Consider the following 7964-nt stretch of genomic DNA (forward strand, 5'->3'; position numbering starts at 1 on the left):
GATAAATTATATTTAATCTTGTGCTACAATCATTTCTGATGGTTTGTCCAATTCCAACATTAGATTGTGAACATGATCTTTATACTTATAAGAATCGATGATTTAATCTTCCATGTATAAGCTAAACTCTATACACTAAATCATCTACTATATAAGTAAAGGATATAGATGAAGATATGATCTATTTAAAACTTGGTAAAATGGCCTCCTGGCCACTTAAACTTGCACCCAATTGCCAACTCGGTAAATAAACTTATAATTTTCCCATTTGAACACCTCAACTTGACGGAATGAATACTAATAAACACATCCAATCGAGCGTGTATATCAATAGCTCTTACATGTCAAACACGTCATATGCTAGACCATTTATTGCTTGACACGTGTTATTTGTGGACCCCACTTTTAAAATTAATTTTATCAAAATTTCATTTTATTTTTACTTTCTTCTCCACTCAAACACTCCCCCCCCCACAAACCAGTAAAAGAAGACACTGCTGGAAAAGCTTCCGACCAAACCCCAAATCCAAAAAATTAGTCAGTTTCCTTCATTCCTTTTCTACTTCTCTTCTTATTTCTATTAAATTCAATTAGGAAAACTGAGATGCTTTAGTGTTATTTGTGAAATCAGCTACTATTGTTTGCGTACACTGAGCTGCCTTTCTGTTGTTTCTTCTTCTTCTTCTTCTTCTTCTTCTTCTTTTTCTTCTTCTTCTTTTCAGCCTGCGTTGAATCCTGAAAAGGGTTCCACAATGGTCGCTATTATTATTATTATTATTATTATTATTATTATTATTATTATTATTATTGTTGTGATGATTAAGATTGTCTAGAGATCATCGGCGACCCGGAAGGTACTATTTTGATGGTGCAACTGAGGTTTGCAGCTATGGCGGTTGCTTCGTCTCTTTTGCCCTTATCATACAAATCGAGGAAGAAGGGGGAAAGGGTGTACTAGTAAAGAAAGGGATGGGATGGGGGTCTTTGTTTCTTTTTAATTTATTATTGTTTTCCTAATTGTAAAAAATATTTAATAAAAAATTATTGTACTCACGCATGCTAATTATGTGAGCTTCACGCACGTTGTCCATGTCACCTGTGTTCTTGCCACATAAGCATAATCAATGGTCAAAGGTGTTTATTAGTATTCATTCCGTCAAGTTGAGATGTTCAAATGAGAAAATTGTAAGTTTATTTACCGGGTTGGTAATTGGGTGCAAGTTTAAGTGGCGAGGAGACCATTTTGCCTTATTTATTAAAATTGAATAAATAATTGTTCCATAACAAATACTATATCCAAACCAAATCCATGATAAATAGTATATATCCCAACGTTCCTCATACTCTAGTCATGTGTAGCATACCATATTGACTTGGATAGGAGTTAGAAGGCAAGTGTTCAACTGGGAACTGAAGTAGAGATGGAGTCAGAATTTGAAATATATGGTTTGAAGAATTCTGTTTAAGTTACTCTGTTCTAAATTAATAAATTCTACATATTCGATAAATTTTTTAAGACAAATGCATAATTTGGTCAAAAGTAATTGAATTCGGCCGATCCCTCATGCTAGCTCCGCCCCCCCCCCACCTGAATTTCAATGGCTCTCAAAGCTTAATACTGGGAGGCCTAAGGGCAGTATTCTGGATTTCCTCTTTGCAGCAACTATATACCGCATCTGGAGTGAGAGGAATACCCGCAAATTCCAAAATAAAAGAAGAGAAAGTGCTAGTAAGATTAAAGACATTGTCTTACAATTATATATAACAGGACAAAGACAATATAAATGGTAGAGAGTTTTGGAACATCTTAATTAATTGTTTTCCGTGATTGCTAGGATTAAATGCAACTTGTACTTGCACCCTTCCTAGAAGGTGGTAGGTGTTTGTAACAAGCTAGTGATGGCAGAATAGTAGTTTTTCAGAGTTTTTCTTAGTTACTGTGTATATTGCTTACTTGGTTAAATAATATTTGTCCGTTTGACCAAAAAAAGTGCACGCAACAATCAAATATTCTACTAAAATTTATCATTGAACCTCAAAGTAATAGAACAAGTCTAGTTTTTAAAAGATAAACACGGGGATCCACATGAGGAAAAACAAAACTAGGATAATAACAAAAGGAACCAGAAATTCCATGGTAAATTTGAAGAACGGAGAAACACAATCACACGAGTGTCCATTAACTCGTCTGCCGCAGTTGTAGCAGAAAAGGACACCACACCTACGTCCAGATGAAAAGAGAATTAGATTAAAGTAACACACTAGAAAGTTGAACCCTTTCTCCACTTCTTATGGTTGAATATCAGAAAAAATTTATTTTTTGTAACACCAAAATTAAAAGAGTGCAATTTTTTAACAAAGCATAGTGTGATAAATATCAATCATATTCAAACAGCATGCATCTTTTTTCAAGAAATTAAAATATGCAATTCCTGATTCAAATAATCAATATTGTATTGCTGACTAGGTATGCAGTGAAAGACAGATTATTAACCTTTACCATTGATAGCTAACAATTCTACTACCAAACGGCAACTTTTTAGTCCTCACTCCCTTTGGATGCAGGGGAGAAATTAATGTTACATTCTTTTGTTTCCTCTCTCTTTTGGTTATAATAGCTAACAATTCTACTGCAAAATAGCTAAATGTAATCATTGCTTCTCTGCTGTCCACAATTACTTCCCTGGAGTTTAAACCTTATCAGTCAATCACTTGCGCTTCAATCCCAAACTTTTGCTCTATTTGGACCCATTTCAATTCAATACTAAATATTTGCATGATTGTTTCACCCTAATCCTTCTCTCTCTCTCTCTTAGTTTTCTGTTTAATCATTTGACTTTCGGTATCCAATGGTCTGACTAATCTCGATGTGTACCGTAAAAAGCCCACCATAGGATTTTAGCACTCCCTAACTCTTCTCAACAAAACAAACCAAAAAAAAAAAAAATCTATCTCAAGCAAAGCTCAATACTACAATCACGGTTTGCAAAAAAAAATTCATTAATACCAAAACAATTTGCAAAAAGTCCAGACTCCTGTATAATCCTAACCCCAGAAGTTGTAATCCATCCCAATTAAAGATGGCATTTTTCATATATCTCTATTAACATTTAATCATAAGTAAAGAATAAGGAGAATCTATATTAAAAAGAGAGGAGAGGAAACAGCAAACTAACCTACAGCCGACAATTTTGCAACCTTGAATACGTTCAACGAAGTAGCGACACCGAGGACACCTCTTCCATTTATTACGCTTAGCAAGCACACGAAAAGCGACGTCGTTAACTTCCCCACAGCGTAACCAAGCGTGCCATGGAAGCTTGCACTTAAAGCAAAATAACATCTTGCAATTTGGACACTTGGATTGTTTCGCATTCCCACCACACTCGTCCAAAATCAAAGCCGAACAATTCTGATTTGGGCAGTAACACTGAGCCAACCCTAAAACAGCGGATTCACACAACACGTCGCACCATTTAACAAACAGCTCGGGGCCGACAAGATTTCGACACGATATGGGGTCCAAAAGCTGGTTACAATTCAGAGAAGGACATAGAATGTTGCCAATGTTGTCCTCAAGCTTGACGGTAATATACTTAATGATACAATCGGTACACAATGGATGAACACAGAGATTTTGGTTCTTGAATTTTCTGTTGGTTAACAACATAGGCTCGATACAAATTTCGCAGGTGAAGTTTTGAGGTTCATCTGGTAATTCTGTCACTTGCAATTTGTGTTCTTGGTTTTGTTCTGATTGATTTTTGCCTAGTTTTTGCAGTTTGTTTCCCATTATCAGTGGGAGCGAAGTGTTTGATTTTTTTGTCACTTTGTGAACAAGGGAAATTTCTCTTCACAAATAGTCTTCTTAATATTCACAACTTCACTTTACGGTATACGCCTTAATTCTTTTCCAAGTTAGCCAGACTTTATTGGAACATCTTAACATTAAATATACACTGTACTATTATTTAATAAGTTTGTTATGCTTAGGTAAAGCAAAAATATTTCCGAGTCCTAGAGGAGTTAATAAACTTTTTTCTTTATGACTAAAATTTATAGAAAAAGAAGGACGAAGTTGATCAACAAGAGGAAACAATTACACATTAATGGTTAATTATTTATTTGTGCAGTACATTGTCAAAAGTAATCCAATTTTCTGGTGTAATAGTCATAAGCCGCACGAAATTGCTCCCCTAAGCCATAATTAATATTTAATCAGCAACTTTTGGGTGGTAAGTTTTATTTGGAAAAGGTTAGACTGAAAGACACTCCCACAGTCAATTTACTTGAATTTAAATTGGTTATAAGTCAGTTTTTTGTGCCATAAAAGGAAAACTAACATTCCGAGCTATAAGCCAGCCGAGGTTTTATCCATCTTTTCTACAGTGATTCGACAACACAATAGGAAATGTATAAGTTATATAATAATTCATTCTGCAAAGAACTTTACATTAACCAATTATGCACAAAGTAAAGTAATACTCCAATGATTGGTCGTCTATAATAAGCATGAGTTAGTAACACAGAGAAGAATGTAATGACATGATATAATCCGTTTAACTACATTGATAATCTAATTAAAACATCTCTATATATACAACAACAACATACCCAGTATTATCCCATACCGTAAGGTCTGGGTAGAGTAATGTGTATGCAAACTTTACCCCTATCTTGTAAGGATAGAGAGGTTATTTCCAACAGACCCTCGGCTTAGAAAAGTATAAGCATCACATTAATAAAAATATAGACAAGAAGAGACTTAAACTGACCATGTAAAGCTGATAAATTGGAATAAAGGAAGTGAAGGATATTTTTAGTATACTTTGACGTGTAGCCGTATTGGTTCGCACCTTGACAGCACATAGAGGCAGTGGCGGACTTAGGATTTTGTGCAAGCGAGTTCAATTTTACAAATACACAACTTTAGTCGTAAACTAATAGTTGTCAAGTGGATTCAAATAAAATATTTATACTAAATTTATACAATTTTAATTCTAATTTATACATATACACAGTATTATTTTTTTACGAAGCAGGTTCAGTTGAACCCACTAGCCATCACGTGTCCCGCCACTGCATAGAGGACATCTCTATGCCATCCATATTTAATGCAATAGGAAAAACATTATACTGAAGAAAAATTGGATCAATGCATGCACACTGCCACATTAATGAGTCGTTTGACACCAAAATCAAGAATTAGTTTTACTAGTAATATGCGTATACAGATTTTATTTGTTTAAAATTCTACAAAAAATTATTAAGCATACTTCAGAATACTATTATGACTATTATTGTGGGCATTACTGATTCGGAGACAAAAAGATGCCAATAATACATAGATTATTTGTACTAATCCAGAGTATATGTTTGATCAATAGACTTTCTTTTTTCTTTTTTAACAGGTTAAATTGTAGAAGCGTAGAAAAAACAGTGGAACTCACATAAAGAATGTGTTTGAAGTGATGCATGAGCTGCAATCTTGAAAAGCAACTGAACAACGTAGTTGGCCTTTGAAACAACTTTAATTAGAAAACCATAATCTATGAGAATATTGACTCAACTATACTTAGATTCCATCTATTAAAACAAAATTTTCTTGTGATTCCTCCTTTCCTATTTATGTTGTTTTTTCTCTGCCTCGGGGTGCATACATCGAGCAAATATTATTATTATTATAGGTCTAACTATACCTCAAATTTAATAGAACTAAATGTCTATACAAAGTCTAGTGATCCCAAAAGATGAGAAAGAAATATAGGATAGCAAGAACTACAAAACAGTAGAAGGTCCGTGTAGAAGCAGAATCACAACCACACCAGTGATGGTAAACTCGTCTTCCGCAGTTGTAACAGAAATTGGCACCACACCTACATTTAGATGAAAAGAGGATTAGATTAAAGTAAAACAATTAAAAGTCGAACCTTTTCTCCACATCTTATATATGGTTTATTATTGTACAGGACAAAATCCGCCCTAGAATATTTAAGGTGATATAGCACCAACGAAAGAGTCAGCCGAGGTCAGCCAGGGAGCAGCAAGACTCATGGTCGAGATGTCAATAATAATTGGGGTCGAGCACCGCAGATAGAACATTAATGGCTAGTTTTTGAAATATGATATTAAAGAGAATATTCTAGTGAATACTCTCTGCACTTGTACTATTAGAATTTACTAGAGATATGTCTCAAAAATAATGAGATAGAGAGGAAAAAAAGCATGTAATATTCACTTGATAAGAACACTTTTAAGAAGAAGACTCTCTCTCTCTTCTAAAGATACAAAGACTACCCTTTTATCAAGATTCTTGCTCATATTATTCCACACTTTTACACCAGATCCGAGAATAGATCGAACAAATCTTGAATTTATCTGTCATTCATCATTGTCAGGAGGAACATTCGTCCGATCCATCCTTTATTGGGTGAATCATTCCCCCTATTTACTTAAATTCCATTTATTGCTAGTTACATTTCCATTATTGCTCATTATTTATGAACGTTTTGTGCTTATCATTGCCAATACTTCACTGGATCTGTCCCATCTCACACACGTTTTCAAGATTCGCATTTGAAGTTATTATCATTAACTAGATTTAACCCGTTACATAAATTTAATAGTTTAGCCGAAAGTTATACTTTTTGGTCAAACAATTTGGCGCCGTCTATGGGATTATCTAGTTAACTCTTTTAGTTTCTTCTAGATCTACAACTGACACTGGTTACTAACTTAAAAAAAAAAGAACAAGAACCTTTTTACTCTGTGCATACATAGATCTAATATGGCAGGTAATAGAGAAGAAAGAACGAGAATAATGAGTGACCTCCCAATCAACCTCATGAACATCAGTCATGAGAGCTCTGAAGCAGTGGACGAGGACACAAGCCCAATGCCTCCCCCAGGCGAGGTGGGTCACCCCCTCCCCACTGCAGCATCACAAAATCTCTTGGTAAGATAGCCTCCACATCCGTGGTAGAGGAGGCGTCACCAATAATAAAGAAGCTCCTTGAGGCCTGGCTAACGGATACGCTGACCAACGTCCTCCATAAGCCCATTCGGGATACGGCCACAAAAAATGCAAGAACTTGTATTTTACCACCAGTAGACGAGCAATATGATCAACCTCCTCCTCCCCCCACAACGACATGTATTACTCACAATGTTGTTAGTAATGCAGGCGATGACGCTCTCACGACCATTCTGAAAGGATGGAGGAAATAGAAAATGAGAACAAGGTACTTCGGGACCAAATAAGAGAACACCAAGAAAGGGTCGATAAAATACTGGGCGCTTCTAAGCTCTTGCCGAAAATAGATGTCAGTCGGTTCGTCGAGCAGCCGTACAGTGACAAATCTTCCCCACATGTCATACCAAAGACCTTTAAAGTGCCTCCCTATTTGAATATATACAATGGTACAACTGACTCCGAAGATCATGTGACTCACTACGTCACCGCCGTGAAAGGCAATGACCTCGCCAAGGAACAAGTATCTTCCTTTCTACTAAAGAAATTTGTCGAGACCCTCACGGGAGGCGCGTTGACCTGGTATTCACAATTGCATGCACGTTCTATTGAAACCTTCAAGGAAATGGCCGATAAGTTCGTAACGGCCCATGCCGGGGCCAAGAAGTCCGAGGCAAGAGTAAACGACATCTTTGCTATTAAACAGTCTCTGGGAGAAGGGCTGAGGGATTTCCTCGCCAGTTTTAACCGAGTAAGAATGACCTTGCCAAATGTATCAGAAGGAATGGCGGTAGCAACTTTTCAAAACGAGTTGAGCAGAAATGGTCCGAGGGCGACAAAAAAGTTAATAAGTCAGCTTATGAAGTATCCCCCAACGACATGGGATGAAATACATAATGCATATTGCGCCGAAGTCCCAGCAGACTAGGACGACCTCAATGGGCTGATTCGTCCACTGACCTCAGTGCAAGTAGAATCCAGGAAAGATCGAAGA

General features: G+C 36.2%; 1 long non-coding RNA gene across 1 annotated transcript; it reads left to right on the forward strand.

Moving 5' to 3' along the window:
* The first annotated feature begins 3581 nt into the window (after window positions 1–3581).
* On the forward strand, window positions 3582–5644 carry LOC138901666 (uncharacterized). Its single transcript, XR_011412458.1, has 2 exons — window positions 3582–3714; window positions 5412–5644. It is a non-coding gene; the product is annotated as an uncharacterized lncRNA (long non-coding RNA).
* The last annotated feature ends 2320 nt before the right edge of the window (window positions 5645–7964 follow it).

The sequence above is a fragment of the Nicotiana tomentosiformis genome, chromosome 1, assembly GCF_000390325.3.
Source record: "Nicotiana tomentosiformis chromosome 1, ASM39032v3, whole genome shotgun sequence".
Lineage (NCBI taxonomy): Eukaryota > Viridiplantae > Streptophyta > Magnoliopsida > Solanales > Solanaceae > Nicotiana > Nicotiana tomentosiformis.